The 24,447-nt window shown below is 46.4% G+C and overlaps 3 long non-coding RNA genes across 14 annotated transcripts in view; 1 reads left to right on the top strand and 2 right to left on the bottom strand.

Moving 5' to 3' along the window:
* The window catches only part of LOC144311400 (uncharacterized), a 167,563-nt gene that overhangs the window by 74,965 nt on the left and 68,151 nt on the right, over positions 1-24,447 (bottom strand). The window contains exon 6 of one of the 11 annotated variants that reach the window (XR_013376946.1): positions 17,506-17,663. The exons of the other annotated variants lie outside the window; for them this stretch is intronic. This is a non-coding gene — a long non-coding RNA (uncharacterized LOC144311400). Of the gene's footprint in view, positions 1-17,505; positions 17,664-24,447 lie in introns of those variants that run through there. 11 annotated transcript variants of the gene reach the window in all.
* On the bottom strand, positions 1,634-6,913 carry LOC144311401 (uncharacterized). Of its 2 annotated transcripts, XR_013376950.1 has the most exons (3): positions 6,615-6,900; positions 3,904-4,754; positions 1,634-3,544 (listed from the first exon to the last, which is right to left on the bottom strand). It is a non-coding gene; the product is annotated as an uncharacterized LOC144311401 (long non-coding RNA). The 2 variants fall into 2 exon arrangements; XR_013376949.1 differs by having other exon boundaries at positions 1,634-4,754; positions 6,615-6,913.
* Positions 6,818-18,729, top strand: LOC144311402 (uncharacterized). The gene is made up of 2 exons (XR_013376951.1): positions 6,818-7,687; positions 18,524-18,729. It is a non-coding gene; the product is annotated as an uncharacterized LOC144311402 (long non-coding RNA).

Below are 24,447 nucleotides of genomic sequence, written 5' to 3'. Positions count from 1 at the left end.
TGCCACACCCTGCCAAGTGAAAGGGCAGTGTTCCATGCACACATGGCTGGGGTCTCCCTCTTCCTCGGAACTTTGAACTAACAGACACAGCAGGACATGTCAATGGCTCGTGGGGGCTAAGAGTGAAAGGCCGTGTGATGTTGGCTGAGGCTGCCACCACAGCTTTGTTCCAGTAGGACTTGGAAGCAGAAATCTCAGTGGCCTGTGCAGCCTGGCTGGTGCAGAGGGGAATAGCTGGCAGAGAGAAGCCAAGGTGGCAGAAAGGCCACCTTTCTGAACCTTTATAGGCAGAGCCATCTTGATGAGCACCCCCAATGCCCCAATCTCTGGGTATCCAGGCAACAAACACCTTTGTCACCCTGAGGTCAGAAAAGTTGTACCTGGAACATGTATCCTGCTCAAAGGCTTATCTTGAAATGAAAGCATTAGTCCAGGGGTACTTGCTACTGGTATGACAATGGTGTGGAGAACCCCGCACAGGTATAGGGAATCTCAGGAAGCCCCTCCATCCTGCACCATGGCCCAGCAGGCTGGGATGACCCCAGGGATCCCACGTGGCTCAGGGCACATGGGGGTGAGCAGCTGAGCTTACTGAGCCCTCCCCACCTCTCTTCTCAGCACACCCAGCCAGTCTTGGGCACCTGCAGATGCCCCAGCAGTGGCCTATCAAGGTCAGGTGGATATACCCACAAGATGGCACAGCCAGGTCTGAGGGTGGTGGCAGAAGCCACAGCGGCAGCACACCTGGGAGGTGCAGCTTAGCATCATCTAGGTGAAGAAAACAGCCCTGGAGCCTGAATGCCTGGCTTTGACCTTCTGTGTGACCTGGAGCAAGTCACATACCTTGATCTGTCTCCTGGCAATAAAACAAGGATGATAGCAGAAACTACTTCTGAGGGTGGAGGGAGATGTAGAAAGAGACCAGAGGTCACCATGGGCCAAAGTCAGGAGGAGGCAAAAGCCATGGAGGAGACAGACCACAAATGATGCAACTGGCACCCAGAAGAGAAGCAGCCAGAAGGAAACGCTGGGCTTTGCTACAGGGCACGTGGAGGCAGGCCTGGTGCTGGGGCTGGGCACCCCCTAGCCACTGTCTCTGGACCCCCCAGCACCATCTTCCCTACTCCATGCACTACCCTGCAGCGCACCTGCACCCCATTCTTTCCCACCCACGCTCAGGCTCTCGCTCCTCAGAGAGGCTCCCCAAGCTGTCCTCATCAGCCACAACTCTCTTCTCACATTCTAACAGCTTTCATCGTGACGTCAGAATTACAGGGAAACCCTGCAAGCACAGCACAGCTGGCTTTTCCTCCTGTCCTCCAGACACTTGCTACCGCTGTCCAGGAATGAGGGCAAGTTCAAGCTCATGTCTTTGGGGACGGAGACAGGATGTCGGAGAAGTAGTAATCTCATGATGATCTAGAACCTTATCATTTCAGTACAAGTTCAGGTATAGTATAAGCTTCACTCTCTCTACTTTCTGCGACAAAAAGAAGATTCCTTTTTTTTTTTAATTTTTTATTTATTTAAGTAATCTCAACACCCAGTGTGGGGCTCGAACTCACGACCTTGAGATCCAGAGTCACATGCTCCTCCAACTGAACCAGCCAGAATTCACTCTTTAAATTCAGGGTTTTTTTTTTTTTTAAGATTTTATTTACTTATTAATGAGAGACACACAGAGAGAGAGAGAGGCAGAGACACAGGCAGAGGGAGAAGCAGTCTCCATGCAGGGGGCCTGACGTGGGACTCGATTCCGGGTCTCCAGGATCAGGCCCCGGACTGAAGGCGGCACTAAACCACTGAGCCACCCAGGTCACCCTAAATTCAGAGTTTTCTTTATTTTAGCTCGCAAAATACAAGGCAAGTCTCCAAACTAAAAATGTATTAATTTCACAGTATTCTTATACTATGCAGGTTTATGACCTTTTACTTTTAAAATCATTTCCTATGACTTTTAAAATGACTTCACAAAGGAGCCCTTCAGTTAAGGGTCTGCCTTTGGCTCAGGTCATGATCTCCAGGTCCTGGGATCAAGTCCCATGTCAGGCTCCCCGCTCAGCAGGGAGCCTGCTTCTCTCTCTTCCCTGCTCATGATCACACTCACTGTATCTGTCGCTCTCTCTGTCACTCTCTCAAATAAATAAAATCTTTCTAAAAATTAATAAAATAAAATAAAATAAAATAAAATAAAATAAAATAAAATAAAATAAAATAAAATAAAATGACTTCACACAGGACATCTGTCAAAAGTTCTGGATTGGGCTGCCTTGCTGAGAGCCTTGCCACAGCTCTGAACCTTTATAGGCAGAGCAAAGGTACTTAAGGCATTTAAAAAATTACTTTACACAGAACTTCTTCTAGGGACACAAACATGCTTACCCAATCCCTCCTTTTCTTGCTGATGCTAAGAAACCATGTTTCCAAGCCAGAACTGTTTTAATAGACTTAATCCTCCTGCCTTCACAAATGCACAGCCTGCCCCATTATCAACATGCTCCACCAGATAATTCACTTTTCATTAACCTCACAGGGAGGTGATCTCTCATTTCATAACTGGATTATCTGGAACCCACTTATCACAAAACTATGAGGACTGAATCTTTTTTTTAATGTTTTTTTATTTTTATTTATTTATGATAGTCACAGAGAGAGAGAGAGAGAGAGAGAGAGAGGCAGAGACATAGGCAGAGGGAGAAGCAGGCCCCATGCACCGGGAGCCCAACGTGGGATTTGATCCTGGGTCTCCAGGATCGCACCCTGGGCCAAAGGCAGGCACTAAACCGCTGCGCCACCCAGGGATCCCATGAGGACTGAATCTTACCGTGCTTACTCAATACTTGGACTGTCTGCCTCCTGCAGTGGGATGTGCATTCACAAGGCAGGAGCCCAGTGTGGGCTGCTCAGTGCTGCATCCCAGAGAGCCTGCACAATGCTTCCCAAGAGTGGGAGCTTGGGGCACCTGGGTGGCTCAGTGGTTGAGCATCTGTCTTTGGCTCAGGTCGTGATCCCGGGGTCCTGGGATTGAGTTCCACATCACGCCCCCCACGGGGAGCCTGCTTCTCCCTCTGCCTGTGTCTCTGCCTCTCTCTTTGTGTCTCTCATGAATAAATACAAATCTTTAAAAAAAAAAAAAAAGAGCTTAACTTGAGGAAATCAGTAAGACTCTCATAGAAAGAGGGAACAAGCTACAAATCAGCAAGCTTAACCAGGTAGCTAGCCACCAGGGCCACACCACCTACCCTCAGCATAAAGAGAGACCTAGACCCAGAAGATAACCACCCATTAGACCCTTAGCAACCCCGCCCCAGCATTCTGTGATCACAGGCTTCCAAGAAGTCCAAACGGCAAGACTACATTCTCTCTTATTCTAGAATACTCATGCACCTCTCAGCCCCTGGGGGAGCTACTACACGGTCTGCTGCAAACAGCTCTGCTCTCCCCTCACCTAGAAAGGCTGGGGAAGGGCCAGGTTCCTGAGGCCCCACCTCCTTGCCATAATTTATGGAGAGTGCCCCTCAGGAAGGAAACCATAGCCAAGGACCTGCGGAGAAACAATAACTTAATGAATTAAGCTCCATTTGCATGGTTTGGGTCCCCCTCCCCCCTCCCTTTGTCACAACTGTATCTTGATTCCAGGGGTGAGTCTCTGGCGGGACCCCCAATTAATAAACTGTCTGGTTTCTGAACAACTTGAAAAAGAAATTTAAATTTTCTTTTCCTAAAGGAAAGAAAAAAAGAACCCAAGATGCAACAATGGGGACCTTGTCCTGATGGACGGCCCCATGACCTTATGTTGCTGCCCAGAGAGAACACCCCAAAGTCCAGGAAAACAGCCGGAGGATGGTCACGAATCAAGCTTCCTGCTGTGGGATGTGTTTATCTCTTGTACAAGCTTGTTACCTGAGGAAGCTGTCCTCTCAGGACCTCTTCCAGGACAGGAGAGGTTGAGAAAGATGATCTCTGTCACATACAGAGGGAGGGTCGGGACCGAGCCCCAGATGGGGGTGGGTGGGGCAGGGGTCCTCCAGCCGAAGAAGCAGCAGCCCTTGAACCTGGCTCGGGGGTTGGGTTCATGTTATCTCTCGTGCTTATTTCTCCACTGTCATCCCTGAATCTGGAGCAATATTTCATCCAATCTTGATTCAGGCGTGTTTAGATACGGAGGTAGTGATCCCAAGTTCCAGCTCAGACTGGGCAGCCACCTAAAGCCAGCAGGGTGTGGCCACGGAGCTCTTTAGTGGCAGAGCCAAGGGGAGCAGCAGCTCAGGAAGCCACTGAGACTCCAGAATCCCATCCCATCCATAAGTGGGCGTTTCCCTCTACCCTGCCAACCCTGCCGAGCTGGGATTTGACTGTACTGAGTCAGCCAGTCCCTAGATCCACAGCTTCCCAGCGTCTAGATAGGTTCCCTGATTTCCCCCACCTCCCCGGGGTCCCATCACCCAGAGCCTTCGCCCACTCCACACTCCCAGTGGCAGAGGGGTGGACGCCCATCCCCGCCGGGGTCTCCCTTGGTGGGAAATCCTCCCATCTCTCCTTCCTGGCCAACTCCACTCTGCCTGCACAGCAGATCTGCAGTCACAGACGGGATCCTAAAGAGTATGTTCCCCTCCTGGCAGCTCTCCCACTGTGGGATGGGTGCATGCCAACAAGGTTACATACGGAATGTGAACTGGATTTTCCACTGGCTTCCACTAGGCACGCAGAGATGTGTTGTTTCCCTGCAAGACAGGAGGGCCGGCCAGCAGGGTCTGGGGGTGGGAAAAGAAGGAAGCGAGGCTACATGGGGATCTCATTACCCCAGGATGTGGTTTTAATTCCACCCTTCCCTCGCAGCCTCTACCCTCCCACCCCCTCCACTCCCGGTTTATTAAAGACTCCAAATTAAATATACTTGACATCATTGCAACATGGAGACCCTGGCTAAGTTTCCAGGGACTGTGGGGAGGAGAGAAAAGCAAACTGTCAGGGCGCATGCGAACAACACAGCGCCTTCCTCCAGGCTGCACGGCAGGGCCTGGGCCAGCACTGGACCGGCTCCCCAGGCTGTCATCCCCCTGAGCAATCAGGTCCCTCGGGAGCCACCATCACTCCAGTGCAAGCATTTCCTGCAAGGCCAGGCTGGCGCCCTGCAATTCTATCCAAAGGTTCTCCTGACCTCCAGGCCACTGAGCTCCTCCACACCTTCCTTCCTGCTTTCCCCTCCTCACCCTCACTCTGCCCACCTTTTGTCCCACCTGCTGGATTCTTTCCCTTCCTCCCAGGCCCAGCTCTGGTCACCTCTCCTTCACAGGCCATCAGGGCCCCAGGTGACCTACAGGAGCCCCCTGCTGGCCCCACCCACACAGCCTTCTGTGTCTTCCCTCCTCTCCTTCCTCCTCCCCACATCCAAGCATCTCTCAGGACAAAGGCTCCTCAGCAACTCCCCTGACCCTGAATCTTCTGGAAGACTGGCCCAGGGGCATTTCTCCAGGGAATGGTCACTGTGTGTGAGCTCCTCAGCTCCAGTCTCTGCTGTTCCCCCCATTCTCAGGAAGAGGACATGGCCTTCATGGCACCGTCTCCATCTTTCCGCCCTCTCTGAGGGGTGCAGGGCCAGTAACTGTCACCCCTTCCTTGGCCTCCATGACAGGCCTCTCCAGCCTTTCTTCCTGCTTCTCTGGACACTCCTTTTCTAACTCCTTTTCAGACTCTTCTCCTCAGTCAGCCCCTCAAGTATGCTGTTCTCCAGAGTTTTGTCTTAGACCTCTCTTCTCATGCCACCCCCCTCCCAGGTCCCCTTGAATCTAGCCCCTGTTCCCCTCTACCTCTCCATGCCGAGGAGGTACCTGACCTGGAGTCTGTGCCATAGGACCTGATGCTCCAGTTGTCCCCACAATGGCCCCCAGTCCTCCATCCCACTTGGTATTCAGACTTGGTAATGCAGTCTCCCCCCAGCTCGTGCCCAGAGATTCTGCCCCTGCCACCGCCCTGTCCACCCTCCCCTGGCTACCACAGTCATATAGCTAGGGAATGTGGGGACATTATTTTATTGGAAGCTTAGGTGCCAGGCACTATGCCAAAGCACTGTCTCATGTGCCAGTCCATTTAATCTTCTGATGACTCTGCACATTACATCTATTTTTATTTATGAGGTAAACTGAGGCTCAAAGAGCATAAGAAACCCGCCCAAGTCTTTTTTTTTTTTTTTTTTTTTTTTTTTTTAGATTTTTAAAAATCTTTTTTACTTATTTGAGGGAGAGAGATGGTGAGGGCAAGGGATTGAATCTTAAGCAGACTCTATACTGAGTGTGAACGCCAATGTGGGGCTCAATCTCAAGGACCCTAAGATCACAGCCTGAGCTGAAACAAAGAATCAGACACTTAAGATTGAGCCCCCCAGGCGCCCCAAACCTGCCCAAGTCTTAACACCACTAGAGACAGAGCTGTGTTTGGAGCCTGGGTCGGCCTGCCTTCAGTGCCTCTGCCCCATGCCTTCCCACCTGCTCCCACAAATGCAAATCTGATCTCACCAGTCCATACCTCCTCACTGCACTCCAGACAAAATCCACTCTCCACAGGATGGTGTTCAAGACCATCCTCAAACTGCCCCAGCCCACCTTCTCCCTTACCCAGATGGAATGGCCAGGCTTGCCCCACAAGCTGAGATGTTCCTCCCTATAGCTTCTGTACATTCAGCTTCCTCTCCTCTCTGTCCAGAAAACTCCTCGTCCTTTAAGACCAGCAGGGAGTTGCCTTGCCTGGGAAACACCACCCGCCCCCCATCTCCCCAGGGTGAAGTGGCCATCTCTCTGGACCTCCCGGAACACTCTGTGCTTGCTGGGAGCTGGCACTCCCCACACTGCCTCGTAATTGTTTGTTTAATCTCAAAAAGTGTCATTTTTCAGCTCTGTAGCCCCGGGGACAGACAAGAAGGGCCTCGGGAAGAAGCAGAAGAACCAAATGAGCATCCAAGCCAGATCTGCTCAAAGTGGGGGTCCCAAACCAGCAGTGGTAGAGTAGAAGACTGCTGCTCCATCCCATCTCAGACTCTGAGGATCACACCCTCTGGAGGCAGAGACTGAGGCTAGCACTCTGCATCTTCAAGAAGCTCCCTCAAAAGATTCTCACACCCAGTGAAACTTGAGAATCTCTGATCTAGACCGGTGCTTGGCCCAGATCCTTACCAGGCCAGCCTCAGTGGGATCAGATACTCAGCTGCTACCTGCTTATCCACAACCAGGAAGATTATTTCCCAAACTGTTTCATGTCAGGACAAAGTAACGTTTGGGGGCTCTCTGGAGTAAACAAAGCTGCTCAGAGCTGAAGGTAAAAGTAAAAGGCCCAGGAGCTGAGAGGCCCTGGGCTCCACCCAGCTGAGGAAGTCAACACCTCAGCATATCTGGAACTCACTCCTGACACTGGCTCAGGAAGCTCTGCTAAGAGCTACCAGCAGGCACAGGCGGCCAGGCCCAGCTGTCCGGCACTCACGTGGGTGCTGGCTCTGACAAGCTCCGATGAAGCCCTGGGGAGTGATGGCCATGGTCAGCCACAGCTCAGACAGCAGTGTGGACCTCCACAGCTCAGGACCATCCCCACTGCAGGAGATTAACTCAGGGTCTCCCGGCCCTGGGCAGCACACATAGGGGAAGAAAAGTGAGAGCTCCCGTGTCCCCTACTGGACTCAAGACTTGTGCTCTCCAAGGTAAGCAGGGTCCATCCCTCCAACCCCCCCCAACCTCCCCCCGTGGACATGGGACCAGTAAAGCCAGAAGTGACCTGTGAGTAGGGATGCTGAGCTTTCCCCTGCCAGAGGGAGGCTGCTACCGGGACTTGATATACTTCCAGAACCTCCTTACTCAGTGAAATGCTTAATGAAATAAATGGAGGGAGGGTTTGGCAAGTCAGCCAGGTACTTGAGGCTACTGTGAACTCTGACATCATCCTTCAAAGCTCCTAAGTGCCAGGCAGGGCATATTCTCTATGGGCCCCACACCCATATGCTGACCTTTCCAGAGGGCTGGAGAAGTACCGAAAATATACTTTGTAATATATTAAGGAGGAACTGCAAGCTGGAAGACTCTTTAAATTATTGAGTCTTTAGATAAGGAGCCTATGCCCTGAATGTTCCTAAGTGCTGAGCCTCTGACTAAAAGATGTATCTGGGGTGTTAACAAAAGAATTCTTATAATGTACTTTAAAAAAAAATCACCTTTCTCCCTTGGGTTCCACCAGTCAACAGGAGAATCTGTATTCTAAGCAGCAGCTTGGGACCCCTGAGTAAAAGTGTCACTAACTGAGGAAAGGTCCACAATGCCTAGCTCAGCACGAAGCATAAAGTGACATTCAACAATTTGTAAACTAATGGTGAGTGGGTAGATGGATGGATGGATGGATGGACGGATAGATGATGGTGAAGTAGCTTACCCTTTGGGGGATTTCCTTCCCAGAAGAGTCAAATCACTGTGGACAACACCTTCTAGATATCCCTGCCCACCATTAGGACATGGGCAGAGACTGGTTCAGCTGCCAGGCCACTGGGCAGCATGTAGGGGACGTGGAAGGAAGGATTACAGACGATCCCAGGTCTACATGTATTTATTAATATAGCATTTTGTTATGTTTTTTTTTTCTTTTGCCCACTACCTACCTCCCTCTGCTAGGAGGCACTACCAAACAATTGAGCCACAAGGGCCTTACAGACCATCTGGTTGGAGGAAGCAGAGTAGCCCTCACACATGTTTCTTTTGGCCTCTACAGCCACTTAAAATTTTATTAATATGTCAAAATCAGATTATATATAAAAATATAGATTTTTGTTTTTCTTGGAAAAAAACCCAGAAGATCTGGCAATATATTTGCTAGCAACATTGGACAGGCTTGGGGAGGAGGCTGCCATGTTAGGGGTATGCTCTGCAGTGTCACACAAGTCCCCACCCTGCTCCATGGCCACTCTGCCTGGTTCAATCACCTAACAGTTTCTGCCTGCCTGGTCCCTAAGATGTGTCAGCCCTATGCACAAATCCAACACCCTCACTCTTACAGAAGCCCAGAGGGCACACGATCTAAGTTCACACAAGAAGCTGTTGGCAAGGGCAGGGACAGGAACCCTAGTGACTACTAGTTTGTCAATGTGTGGCATAGCCTGGGTCTTCTAAATACTACTGAATAAATGAATGTGTAAATTAATTCAATGTCCATTTTTTCCCCAACTAACCTAACCTTCAAGTTTTCCCCATCTGTGCTGTTCCAGCTCTGCCATCCATGCCCCACTCAAAGCAACCACCCCAGGAGCTACCCAGACCAGAACTCTCCTGTCAAGCTCTGTGCCCTGGCCTTGCTGAGACGTGCTGGCTAAGTTTGTCCCTATTATCTATAATGTCCCTATTATCTATTGTCACATCCAAGTGGAGGATTTTCCTCATTTTTTTTTTTTTGGTTGCCCAGCATCTTTCTCCTCCAGTAATGATCTCTCAATACATCCTCCTCCCTAAGGGAAAGAGACCCTGGGTCCCTATTAGGTAATCAGAGCCCCAGCACCTGAAGTTAACATAATCCCTGGATTATTCAGTTACATGAGCGAACAAATTCTCTTTCTTGCCTAAGCCACATTGGGACAGGTCTTCTGTCATTTTGCAACATAAAGAGCACTCCTGGGGATGGGGGTGGAGGGCACTCTCCCCAAATATTCTCCTCCAAAGAATGAAGGGTATACTCATCTGGTTGCATGTGATGGACACCAAGTGCCATGCACTGAGCTTTCTCTCAGCAAATAAGACCTCCTGCTCTGTGCTAAGTACTGAGCTACCAAGATGATGAAGACATACAGCAGTCACAGCCCAGTGAGTAACACAGACAAATATCCTCCTGGAAAAGTGGGGACAATTCAGCAGGAGAGGGTGCTTTTCTAAGAACTGTCTAAAGGAGCTTAGACTACTCAAAAGTAACAAATGCAGGAATTAAAAAAAAATGTTTCCAACATAAAAATCATAGTCACTTGAGGCGTCTGGGTAGCTCAGTCGGTTAAGCGTCCAACCTTTGATTTCAGTTCAGGTCACAATCTCAGAGTCCCGGGACGGAGCCCCACGTCAGGCTCCACGCTCAGCAGGGAGTCTGCTTGAGATTCTCCCCCTCCCTCACCCTCTCCCCTGTCCCACTCACATTCTCTCTCTCTCGCAAATAAATATTTAAAAAATATAATAATACTCATTTATTTATAATTGAAAGCACCAAAAAGTATACTCATTTTAAGTCACCTAAAGGTTTACAATGCCGTTAGCATTTCTGTTTCTTTCCAGTTTTTTCTATGCATAATTTTTTTAAATTTTATTTTGTTGTTAAGAACACTTCACATCAATCTACCCTTTTTCTAAAGTTATTTATTTATTTATTTATTTATTTATTTATTTATTTATTTATGAGAGAGCACATGACCAGGCAGAGGGGCAGAGGCAGAGGGAGTAGCAGGCTCCCCGCTGAGCAGGGAGCCCAACACAGGGCTCGATCCCAGGACCCTGGGATCATGACCTGAGCCGAAGGCAGGTGTTTAACTGACTGAGCCACCCAGGTGCCCCTCACATAGATCTACCCTCTCAACAAAATTTTGAGTGTACACTATTATTGACTGTATTGATGTCCATTTCATACAGCGGATCACTAGAACTTAGCCTGCATAACATAACTTATGTTCCTGGGTTAGTAACTCTTTGTTTCCCTCTCCCTTCAATCCCGGGCTACCACCATTCTACTCCTTGTCTCTGAGTCTGACTACTTCTGATAGGTCATATAAGTGGAATCGTGCAGTATTTGTCTTTCTGTGACTGGCTTATTTCACTTAGGATAGCATCCTCCAGGTTCACCCATGTTATAGCTGAGTGCAAAATTCCCTTCTTTCTAAGGGCTCTGTAATAGCCCATTCTACGTATATAACACATTTTCATTCTACATTCATCTGTTGCTGGACACTTAGGTTGTCTCCACACCTTGGCTACTGTGAATAATGCTGAAATGAACATGGGAGCACAAGATCTCTTTGAGATCCTATTTTATTTCCTCTGGATATATACCCAGGATTGGGACTGTTGGATCTATTTTTAATTTTTTGAGGAACCTCCATATTGTTTTCCACAGTGGCTACACCAGTTTGCATTCCTACCACCAGGGTTCCAATTTCCCCACATCCCTGCACAGTTTTTCTTTTTTGGATTCCTTAAACATTAAACATTGTGATCCTAGCTCCTTCCTCTCAACCTATGATGCCTGAGATAGAGGCCTGTTTTCTGAAGCCAACCTCTGCAGAGTGGGGGGCTGGGGGGAGAGTGAATAGTAGCTCACACACACCACAGGTGGAAGGAAACAAGCCCCATATTGGGTGGTGGTATTGGAGAAACAACTATTCCACAGGCTTTCTCTGCATCCTACTTTCATTCCCTAAGCAGCAAACGCAACAGAAAACCTTCCCACACCTTGCTCCTCTGTGGCTAACATGATGCACTGGAGTTTGATCCCACTGGGCCATGCTTTGTTGGCAAGCAGGCCACTGAGACAGGTGTGGCATCCCCTCTTGTCCATTGTCCGTGTCCTCATTCCTTTCTTGAGCTTCAAATCTAGCTTTTATCAGAGAATCTGATATAGGGGATTATAGGCAGGATATAACCGTATACATTCCAGTTTTCCTGGGGCAGCTCCAGTTTATACCTGTTCTCCTGGCATAATTATTAATAACATCTCTTTTCACTCAAAAGTACCCCAATGTGATCAATAAATTATAAGATCCTTGTGCAGATTAAGAAAATACACACTTATCTTCTGAATGGCTGGTATAATCTCTGACAGTATAGGGGAAGGCGAGAGAGACTATTTGGGGCCCCAAACCTTCCCAGATGGCACAAGTGCTCTGGCTCATCAATCCCTGGGCTTAGCAAAAGTCCCCACAGAAGGCTCCAGGCAAGTAAGCAGAAGGACAGTCCTGCAGGGAGGTATCTCAGGGAAGACACTGCTCTGCGAAGCCATCCCCCAGCTGCCAGCAGGCACCTGCTCAACCTCACACCTCCAATACCCCCTCACTCTTCATCTTCCATGTCCTGTACCTCCAGATTGGCTCCCCAGGTACCCCACTCCCTGTTCTGCCTTTGGAGTTTCTGGCTAGGACTAGATTGGTCACACTGACCATTCACACCCCACTCTGCTACACCTCACAGGGCTCTATCTCAGCAGTCTTCCTCGATTACAGTTCAGCCCCCAGCTTTCCTGCCCAGCCCCACCTGGGACCTCCCAGCTCTAGAGACCCGGACATTGGACAAGACTGTAACTCCAACAGTTTCTCTTCTGAAATGCCACCCCTTGCCTGCTTTTAAACTCCTCCCCCATCTTTTAATATTTTCCACTGGCTCCTTCCCTTCACCATTAGACCTTCATATGTTTACTCGTTCATTTCTTTGATGTTAATTAGGATCCTGTCAGGGTACCAGGCAGAGGAATAAGTCCCCCCCCCCCCCCCCCGCTTTGCTTGTCACCACTGTCCCTTATCACTCTACTCTCCTTCTTAACCTAACCTTGCCAGGAAATGAGCTGTTTATAGTTCCCATTGACTTGCTCCGACCTGCAGTCTTCAACCCCACTGATATTCTAAAACTGCCCCTGGGATCCCTGGGTGGCGCAGCGGTTTAGCGCCTGCCTTTGGCCCAGGGCACAATCCTGGAGACCCGGGATCGAATCCCACATCGGGCTCTCGGTGCATGGAGCCTGCTTCTCCCTCTGCCTATGTCTCTGCCTCTCTCTCTCTCTCTCTCTCTCTCTGTGACTATCATAAATAAATAAAAATTTAAAAAAAAATAAAAATAAAAAAAAATAAAACTGCCCCTGTCATGTTCCCCAGTGACCCCCTGGTTGCCAACTCAGGAACTGTCCCCAGCCTCCTGGCCTGGACACCACTGGTGCTGTTAACACCCCCATTTTCTTCTCCTGGTGACCTGGACACAGCCTCTCCTGGGCTCTTCCCTCTCCTCTCTAACTTCTTTCCGCATCCCACTTCCACCCACCCATGATCTCCCATGTGTCCTGAGAGTATACTGATCTAGTCCCTGGCATTGATTTCATTTTCTGATCCAGCTTCAGATCTGTACCTTCAGGAAGGTGGCAGGCCCACCTTTGCCCCTTGCGGTTTGTACACAAAGCTCCTCGGAGACATTCTCACCATGTTCCCTTTGAGCTTTATAAAACTCAGAAGGGAAACCAGTGTCTAGTCATAGCCAGAAACTCCAAAGGCAAATACAAAAGAGTCTATCATATAAGCACTTACCTTACATAAATTCAAATCTCTGAGCTCCACCAGAGGTCAAAGTGCAAAAGCATGCAGTATGGGCAATTATGCTCACCATCCCACCCAGTAAGTGTTTGCCCCACAGGGAGTCCGTGAGACCAGAGACCTGACTCTGCTCTCATTGTGTGCCTCTCATAGTCTGAGTATCCTGATGAGCTAAGCATCACTGTGATGTTTAAAAATAAATATCTTTCAAATGTGGCACCTATTATAAGACAATTATCTTGTCTGGTGTTCAACAGAAGAATAAGTGATCTGCTCCACGCTGGGGGAAACTGGCTATGTTGGACCATTCACACACGTGGTATGTTGCTGTTCTATCATGATTTTCTATGGGATTTGCGCCCTTTGTGTTGACTTCAGAGCAAACTAGTAAGCTCAAGAAGGATGAGACACCTCATCCTTAGAATCCAAAGCTAACTAGACAATCACAAGTAGGAAATAATCCCCTTGGTAGGAAATAATGAAAAGTCACCTAAAGAAAGCACAGGGTGAAAAAAAAAAAAGAAAGAAAGAAAGCACAGGGTGTTGGGTATGGCAATGACTTTTTAGATACAACACCAAAGGCGTGATCCATGAAAGAAATAATTGAAAGCTGAATATCATTAAAAAGTATCTGCTCTATAATATCTTCTCATTCTCTTGAGAAGACAAGCCATAAAGAGGGGAGAAAATATTTGCAAAAAACACATCTGATAAAGGGATGTTATTCAAAATATGCAAAGAACTCCTAAAATGCAACAATACAAGAACAAACAACCCAATTAGATATGGGCCAAAGACTTCATCAGATGCCTCACCGAAGAAGATGGGCAGATAGCAAATCAGCATACGAGAAGATGCTCCAAATCACATGTCACCAGGGAAATGCAAAGTAAAACAACAATGAGATACCCGCTATACATCATTAGTATGCCCAAAGTCCGGAATGCTGACCTTGCCAAATTCTGGGAAGGATGTGGAGCAATAGGAACACTCAGACATCGCTAGTGGGAATGCAAAATGGTGCAGCCACTATGTAAGACTGTTTGGCAGTTTCTTAAAAAACAAAACATATTCTTATGTATTGATCCAGCACTCATGCCCCTTGTTATTTACCAAAGGAGGTGAAGACTTATGTCCACACCAATACCTGCACATAGATGTTAACAGCAGCTTTATTCATAATTGCCAAAACTAGGAAGCACCAAAGATGTCCACCAGTACACGAGTGAATAACTAAATTATGGTACATTCAGGCAATAGAATTTTATTCAGCCCTAAAAAAGAAAGAAATTATACAGCTGTGAAAAGACATGGAAGAAACGTAGATGCATACAGCTAAGTGAAAGGAGCCAATCTAAAAAGGCTACACATGGTATGATCCCAACTATATGACCATCTAAGGTCAAAGGTAAAACTATGGAGACAATAAAAAGATTAGTAGTTGTGGGGGCAAGAAAAGGGGGGAGTGAAGAGACGGCACAGACCATTATTAGGGCAGTGACACTATTACATACAATACTGCAATAGTGGATACATGTCGTTGCATTTTTCAAAACCTATAGGATATACACCACCAAAAGTGAACCCTAATATGAACTACGGACTCTGGGTGACAATGACGTGTCAATGTGGTTCACCAATTATAACACATGTACCACTCTGATAGGATATATCTATATATATCTGATAGGATATATCTATATATCTTCTTTGGTGAAGCAATTGTTCAAATCTTTTGCACATATTTTGATAATGGGGAGAGGCTGTGGTGGGGGGGGAGTGGGAGGTAAGAGATATATGGGAAATCTCTCCTCCTCCTGTTCAATTTAGCTGTGAACCTAAAACTGCTCTAAAGAATTGTCTATTTGAAAAAAAAAAAAAAAAGAAAAAGAAACTCTGGGGTGATATGGAGATATTTCCAGTGAGCTTGGTTTAGAGTGTGGCACCAGCAAGAAAATAGAGTTCTCTGAGCTCTGGGCCATAGAGGTACAACTGCCAGCAAAGAGGCACATGCTTCCACATAGAGAATAGAGAATCAGGCTGGTCCCCCACTCCAATCCTCCCATGGCCTTTCTGATGGAGAGTCTATGAGAGGGACTTTCTATAAAGCCACCCTCATTGTAGCCTGCCCTTTGTCACATGAAACAGGACCTGTCTTAGGGGTGCACATCCACTGTGCACTGTGCACTTCTAAATCACATCCTCTAATGAGGTTTTTGGGGTTTTGTAGGAGAATCAGGTATGATCAAATTAGTCATAATCCCATTTAATAATATACTATTGCTGATTCATGCGTGCCTTTGTTTATTATAGTAACATAGGTATTATTGCCACTTGCCTGTTACCCAAGAACTACAGTTACAGTAACTTATACTGATCTATGGAGCTCCTTCCCATTGCATCGTCCTGATTCCCCTCACTCCTACCAGAAGCAACCCTAACCTGAATTTTGTGCTTGCCATTTCCTCAATTTTTATTGCAAATATGTGTAACAATGTACTCTTCCATTCTGTTTGATTCTGGATTTTACAAAAAGGGTATCATACTGTACGTAGTCTGTGTGATCTGCTTTTTCACATTTTTACCAAAATGTGAACATACCTCACTTCATTCATCTGCCCCACTACATGATTACCATCATAGGAATATACCACATTTGGTTTATCCATTCATCCATTGATGGACACTTGGGTTATTACCACCTTTGGCTATCGTGAATAACAGGTGTACAATGCTTTGTCTTTTGATGAACCTGTTTTAAGTCAGGTTTATTGAGGTATAAGTTACATTCACCCTGTTTAGGTATAACATTCTAGGTATCCTGAAAACACGGGAAGTCATACCATACTCAAGATAGAGCATTTTCATCCAAATACTTCTTGTTGGTCCTCTTTGTGGTCAATCTTATCCCTAGAAACCTCCTGGCAATCAGTATCTGTTCTCTGCCCCCAGAGCTTTGCCTTTTCCAAAATGTCATAAAAAGTCATCATAGCTATTTGAGGAGGGCTTCTTTTCTTTGTCATAATGCATTTGAGACCAAACCCACATTATTGCCCATATCAGCAGTTCTTGTCTTATCATCCAGTACTGTTCCATTATATGCATGTGTCCATTTTTGGTTTATCCACTGGTTACAGTTTTCTTTGTTGAGGGACATCTGGATTGTTTCCAGCTTGGGGCAATTAAAAACAAAGCCACTATCAACAATCACATAAAGGGGCACCTGGGTGGCTTGGTTGTTAAGCATTCGACTCTCGATTTTAGCTCAGGTCATGATCTCAGGGTTGTAGGATCGAGCCCCACGTCCGTTCCACGTGGCACCTGGGGCCTGCTTAGGACTCTCTCTCCCTCTACTCCCTCTGCCCCTCACCACCCTCCCCTCTCTAATGTGAACATAAGTTGGGTTTGGGGTTTTTTAAGACTTAAAGAGCAGTTTTAGGTTCACAGCAGAATTGAGCAGGAAGGACAGAAATTCCCCCCAACCTGCCCCTACACATGCACAGCCTCGCCCATGAGCAACATCCCCCATCACAGTGGTACAGTTGTTACAACCAATGAACCCACATGGACACATTATCATCACCCAAAGCCCCATAGTTCACAATAGGTGAACCTAAGTTTTTTATCTCACTTAGGCACACACTTGGGGTGGAATTCCTGCATTATCTGGTGAGTGTACACTGAACTTTAATAAAACTGCTGAATTGTTTTCCGAAGCAGCTCTACCATTTTGCACTCCCATCAGCAATATATGCATTTCCATTGCTCTGTATCCTCATCAGCACTCGGGATTTTGTTTCATTTTTGCTCCTCTAATAGGTTTGCGTGGTATCTCACTGTGGTTTTAATTTGCACCTGCCCAATGATTAATGATATCAAGCATCCTATGTTGATTATCTATATATCTTCTTTGGTGAAGCAATTGTTCAAATCTTTTGCACATATTTTTAATTGAGCTGTTTGTTTCCTTGTTATTGTGTTTGAGAGTTTTAGATTCTAGATACAAGTTCTTCATCAGATAAGTGATTTGCAGACGTTGTCTCCCAGTCTGTGGCTTATCTTCTCATCTCCTAAGCATTCTTTTTTAAACAACTTTATTGAGGTATAATTCACATCATCCAATTTACTCATTTACAGTATACAATTCAGTGTGTTTCAGTATATAACAGAGTTCTGCAGGCATCATCACAATCTCAGAGCATTTTTTCCCTTAAAAAAGAAACCCCAGGGCAGCCCTGGTGGCGCAGCGGTTTAGCGCCGCCTGCAGCTCAGGGCGTGATCCTGGAGACCCTGGATCGAGTCCCACGTCGGGCTCCCTGCATGGAGCCTGCTCCTCCCTCTGCCTGTGTCTCTGCCTCTCTCTCTAGCTGTGTCTCTATGAATAAATAAATAAAATCTTTAAAAAAAAAAAAAAAAAAGAAACCCCATAGTCATTAGTGGTAAATCCCATTTTCCCTTCCCTCCCCCAACCACAAGCAACCATTAATCGATATAAAATTTGCATTTTTATATTTAGCAGAAAAGGAATTATTCAATATGTGGTTCTGACTGGTTTCTTTCATTTTGCATAAATCTTCCAAGGGATCTCCATGTTGTAATATGCATCAGCACCTTGCTCCTTCTTATTCCCAAATAATTTTCCAGTGTATGGATCTATCACTGTGTCATCAGTGGATGGGCATTATTAACATTTTCTTTTGAAGAGCAGAAGTTTTTAATTTTGAAGAAGTCCAATTTATTAATTTTTTCTTTGACAGATCATACTTTTGGTCTCATATCTAAGAAATCTTCACCTAGCTCAAGGACAAAACAGTGTTCTTAGTTTTCTTCTTCAAGTTTTACAGATTGGGGCTTTATATTTATGCCTCTGATCCACTTTTTTAAATACATTTTTATTGTAGTAAAAATACATATAATATAAAGTTTGCCATTTTCAGCATTTTAAGGGTACAATTCAGGGGCATTGTGAGTACACTCACAATGTTGTACATCCATCACCACTATCTATTCCCAAAACTTTTTCATGCCCCCAAACAGAATTTCTGAATCCATTAAGTAATAGCTCCCCATCCCCATCCCAGGGTCTGCTAATGTAATTTCTGTCTCTATGAATTTGCCTCTTCCAGATATATATATATATATATATATATATATAAAATTTTTTCCAGATATATATGTATTATATATATATATATATATATTATATAATATATATATATAATTTTTTTTTTTTAGAGAGAGAGCAAGCTTGTGCAAGCTGGGGACTAAGGGGGGAAAGAATCTCAAGCAGGTTCCACGTTCAGTGCAGAGCCCAATGCGGGGCCTGATCTCATGACCTGAGACCATGACCTGAGCAGAAACCAAGAGTTGGACACTTAACCAACTGGACCATCCAAGTGCCTGAGATATTTCATATTAAATTAAATCATACAATATTTGTCCTTTTGTGTCTTGCTTCCTTCACTTAGCATGCTTTCAAGATTTACACATATCAAAACTCCTTTTACAGTACAGTGATATCTCATTGCATGTATATACTACATCTCATTTGTTCATCTGTTTCTGGACCCTTGAGCTGTTTGGACCTTTTGGCTACTGCCAATGCTGCAACGAGCACTGGCATACAAATATCTGAGTCCCTATTAGCAATTCTTTCTGAACAGTCTGCACCTGTTTCTTCTAAAATAAAATGGGCATAACCTTACCTGACAGACTGCTCCCAGGGTTGTTGGAGAATTAAATGAAAAGACAGGTGGGAAAAACTTTCAAAGCTAAAAAGAACTCAACACATCCCACAGGCTCGTGAGTACTGCTGATACCATTACTACTGTAACATTCACCGTAATAGCCAGCACCAAGATTTCATGAACCAGTTCCACATGCAGGAAAAGAGGAAAGTCAAACTCATCACAGTGCTCTGGGGTTTCCGGCTCTGGCAATGGTGTGGAGACACAATGCTAGCCACTTGTTCAAGTACGAGTACTGTTTTATTTCATCCCTCTGGACATATGCTACTGTAAAAACACCACCCAGTTAAGGCTCTTGAGCCATAAGCCCCAAGAAGCAGACAAACAAGCTTGTCATGTTGAGGCCAAAGTGCTCTTCTCTTTCCCCATCCCTCAATTAAATATACCACACTATTTGAATTCACTTCCTTTCAGGAAAAGAGGGAGAAGTTAAAAATCACTTTTGCTAAATGGAGGAAGTCATTGTTTTTTTGAAATTTTTTTACTGCAATTCATAGTAAAATATACAATTTACATAACAAACCAATACAAATACACACACACCCAATTTTCATAAAGCAACCCCTACCTTATTACATATAATGTCCTTTCATATTTTCAGTCCATTTTATCCTGTACTGTGATCGTCTACTTTATTTTTCTAATTATGGTCACAACCAACTGAATTGGTTTGCACCTCGGGAAACATGGGGAAGTAACAAAGGTAAAGGGTGTACCCACCTCCCTCGTGATCCTGAAGAAAGACATGAGCTTCTCCCCTGCATCTCTATGTGGATTAGATCCCTGAATCAGGTGAATTACAGGTTAACAGGGAGGCAAGGGCTGACCAGGGTGAGATCTCTGATTCCGCTCCTTCTCTGAGGCAATGTCTGCCTTCCTTCCTCTCTTCTATCCTTCGAAAACTATGTATTGAGCGCCTACCATTTTCCAGGCATGGTGCTAGGTGCTGGGAATACAAAGCTAAGTGAGACTGTGAACACCACTCCAGACGGGGCAAGCATACCCCCCTCTTGGCTGCTCAGAGGCTTCATGGCTCTAAGCCCAAAGCGTCATTAAAAGAAACCCAGGGAATGTGAGGTCTCTTCCCCATCCTGAAGCTCCTTCCATGTGAGAGGGGTCCCACAACACCACCCTCCAGGCCCCCTTCCACCCTCACACACACTCCTCCCCAAGAGAGATGGAGGAACACATCTGGTGATTTGGGAAGGTACACCTGGCATGCGTGGCCTTCACGTTTCTTCTTCCCTTTCTCCTCAAATCAAACAGCCTTCCCAGGTGCATCTCTTACTGTGTCCTCCTTGCTGGAAGTTTTATAAGGGATCTGCCCAGCATTGCCTGGGACTGCGTGTATAAGTGGACAGGTCTTCCTCTGCAACTTAGTGTTAGGAAGCCCACACAGAAAGTCACAGTCTCTGGGACACCTCAGTGGCTCAGTCGGTTAAGCGTCTGACTCTTGGTTTCGGCTCAGGTTGTGATCTCATGGGTCATGATCTCATGTGTCATGAGATCAAGCTCCCCCTTGGGCTCTGCACTCAACAGGGAGTCTGCTTGAAGATTCTCTCCCGCTGCCCCTCCCCTACTTGGGCGCATGCATGTGCATGTTCTCTCTGTAAAATTAATATATAAATATTTTTTTAAAAAAAAATAAAGTTGCAATTTCCAACAACAGCTCCTTTGTATGTTGAAAATTCATCTCGAGGCCCCAGGGTGGCTCAGTAGTTAAGTCTGCCTTCAACTCAGGTAGAGATCCCGGGGTCCTGGGATTGAGTCCCACATCAGGCTCCCTGCAGGGAGGCTGCTTCTCCCTCCGCCTATGTCTCTGCCTCTCTCTGTGTGTGTCTCTCATGAATAAATAAATAAAATCATTTTTAAAAAGAAAAAAAAAGTTTATCTCCATCTGCCTGACACCTCATCTTCATTTTCGCTGTTCCAGGATTTAGGCAAGGAAGAGGGGTACTAATCAGAAGGCCTCCTTGCACACCCCAACATCTCCTGAGACTGAATCCCAGCCCTTCCCAATGCACGTTGCCATCCTGGCTTCTCTGTCTCTTCCTACCCCCTCCCTCCCCTTCTCAGCAGTGTTTTGCCTCACAAGCCCAACCACAGGAACCAAGTTGGCAGAGGCAGCCATCACCAATGGAGGGCAGATCAAGAAGATCCTCCAAAACAGACACAAGTGTCTTTAGTGAGCAGAGGAGGAGAGGCCATGACACATCCACAGAGCAAATTCCAGACCTCATCACGTTCTGAAAGCCCGGCTGCAATCACATGACTCCTGCTTTCTGGTGCCTCCTAACCAAACCTCTTCCCTTGGCTGGGATCACTAGGCCTTTCTTCTCCACCTTCCAGGCAATCCTAAGTTAGTCCCCTCTCTGTACTTTCTTTGACTCCTCCAGGCGGAGGGAAATATCCTCTAGAAGCATATTGAAACTGGTTCCCGTCACTATGGTTATAATCCAGGCATGGCTTCGATCTTCGAAATTCAGCAACATTGGCAGAAATCCCAACCCCACCTCCACCACAGGCTCTCTGGAATTCTCTGGGGAATGCGCAGGAGTAGTTTCTCTGGCCACCCTCACTTCAGTCCTGCTTCACCTGACGTGACCAATAAACAGGTGCAGTGTCCTCTCCATTCTGCACAAAAATGACCCATGTGTGATTCTCACACACAGGCCTTTATATAGTTAGTAGATTTGACTAAAGGTTTGTAGGAGTTATGCTGTAGAGCCCAAATGATTTAAAATTAAATATTGAGCATCCTGTTCCAAAATGAATTCTATCAATTCAGTTTCCACCTTCCCATCTATTATTTGTTATTACTGTTGCCCTCTGTGATGTTGGGTGTAGGCTATAATTGTAATAATGTCCATTTAACTGCCACTGTGTATTGTCATGCTGTGTGATAGTTGCTTATTTTTAAAGGCTGTTCTCTAGAAATGGTGAGCATTTGGGAGCAATGTCTGGGCAGTCTCTGCACAGGTCTTACTATGCTCCATGTGGCAGGTAATTTTTGATATTAATGTTTTATTTTATTTTTTTTTTTTGATATTAATGTTTTAGATCCTCCTTGCCCTCTCCCCCTTCCCCCTTCTCTTCTATTCTAGTAGATTCATGATTCCTGTTCTTCCCCACTTCTGGGAGGGCAGAGGCTGCTGGCTGTCCCCCAAAAGTCATTATCCTCTTCTTCTTGTAGTATCTGAACCTTCAAAGTTTAGCTGTGCACATAGACATCCAGAGTAAAGACGTCTGCTACCCTCCCTTGTGATTACATGTGGCCATGAACGTGTGAGAAGTGATGTCTACACCTTCCAGTTCTAGTCCTTAAAAGGAAGGGGACCCTCTTCTCCCTTCTGCTTCTGCTAGATGTGGACCTAAGGACGTAACCAGGAATGCTCTGGGATCATGAGGGTAAGAACAACATCCCAGGGGGTAAGAGAACAGAAAGCCAGAAGTGGGAATCCCCAGCCCTGTCAGCTACGAAGCCCATGCTCAAACTGGCTCATGAGATAAAAATTAACTTCAGTCTTGTTTAAGCCTCTTTATTTTGGGTTCCTTTGTTATAGCAACCAAACGCATATCCCAACTGTATTAGTTTGCTAGGGCTGCCATTCCAAAATGTTACCAAGTGGCTTAAAGACCAGAAATTTTATTTCCTCACCATTCTTTTCTTTTCTTTTCTTTTTTTTACATAGGCTGAACTCCCAACCCTGAGATCAAGACCTGAGCTGAGATCAAGAGCCGATGCTTAACTGACTGAGCCACCAAGACACCCCTATTTTCTCACACTTCCACAGGCTGGAAGTCCAAGATCAAAGTATCAAGCAGGGTTGCTTTCTTTGAAGGTTGCTCTCCTGGCCTTATAGATGGCCATATTCTTTTGGTGTTTTCACATGGTCTTCTGTTTATACACGTCTAGATCCAAATCTCTTCCTTTGAGCACACCAGTCATACTGGATTAGGACCCACCCTGAAGACTTCATTTTAACTTAATTACCTCTTTAAGGCCATTCTGAGACACAAATGTCTCATACGAATTTTTAGGGGACACCATGCAGTGCATAATACTAACTAATACATTTTTCTTCCTGCCTTCTGTTTTCACCTGAGTGAATATGCTAGGTATCCATGAGGGGGAGGAGAAATGCTTAGAAGCACACAGTCTCCAGAACCAAAAAGTGATTCTCCTAAGCTAGAGAGGCAAAGGGCAGGAAGCACATCCTGCTCCCCAGGAGCTCCCCAACAGATGACCAGGCATGAGATTCCTATATGCTGAGCGTGAGCTCCAGGGACCCAGCAGAGCAGGCCTGAGGAGCCTCAGCAGCATGGAGAACAGATGGACAGCTGCCAACAGCACCACGGCTCTATGTGAGACCTGGGACTTTGTATTACCTTGACTCAGGAAGGGGCCAGGATAACAAAGAGGCATTTACCACCAAATCAGCAGAATTGAGGCCTAGAGCCCTTCTCTCTCAAGAAAATAAACAAATGCATCATTTCTTGCATATCTGAGTTAATTAACTAAAATCAGTGTATCTGGGGGCACATGGGTGGCTCGGTCAGTTAAGCATCTATCTTCAGCTCAGGTCATGATCTCTGGGAGCCTGCATTGGATTCCCTGCTCAGAGGGGAGTCTGCTTCTCCCTCCCCCTCTGCCTCTCCTTCTCTTTCTCTCTCTCTCTCTCTCTCTCTCTCTCTCTCTCTCTCATAAATAAATAAATTCTTTAAAAAGAAAAAATTAGTGCATCGTATCCCCTGGCACCTAGCAGAGTATCTGATACAGAATAGCATGCTTGAGAGATCAAAAGGAGAAAGGAAAAAGGGAAGAAAAGAAGATACAGAGGGAATAGCCCAAACCAGCACCTCCTCCCATTGCTAGCTTCTCCATCTTCCCAACACCATGTGCTGCCTCCCTCTTCTGTGCTCCATCTGGCTCTCATCTTATCACATGTACACCGCTTTCCTTTGTGTGGCTCTGCTCTTGCCTTCAAATCCCCACAGAGGATAACCAGCTGGGGGTGAAGAACCATACCTCTTTACCCATCCTCCATCCCGCATCCTACCACACCCCAGGCAGGTTCTCAACTGGCATTTTTTTTTAAGTGGGTGGAATAGGCACTGGGTCAAGTCGCTCAGGGTGGAGGCAGGTGGAGTCACTTGGGGAAAGCCTCCTGCGGAAGAGAAGCTGGGCTGGCTTCCGGGGAAGGAAGAAAGTGTGGCTGGGAGCAGCAAGAGCAGAGCAGCGTGGGCAGGAGGACTGGGGAGGGCACCAGGGCCAGGCCGCACCCCCAGCACCCTCGAGAGCTGGCTCCGGGCTCACCTGCTGTCCTTTCCTGATCATGATTTATTCAACTGCAGCTGTGTCTGAAAATAGCCCAGGCAGGTGGCTTATTCTCAGAGGACACAGCATGTGGG

Source organism: Canis aureus, chromosome 3 (genome assembly GCF_053574225.1).
Source record: "Canis aureus isolate CA01 chromosome 3, VMU_Caureus_v.1.0, whole genome shotgun sequence".
In the NCBI taxonomy this organism is placed as follows: domain Eukaryota; kingdom Metazoa; phylum Chordata; class Mammalia; order Carnivora; family Canidae; genus Canis; species Canis aureus.
Note: the sequence above shows the minus strand (reverse complement) of the source record. Positions and strands in the feature narration are given on the sequence as shown.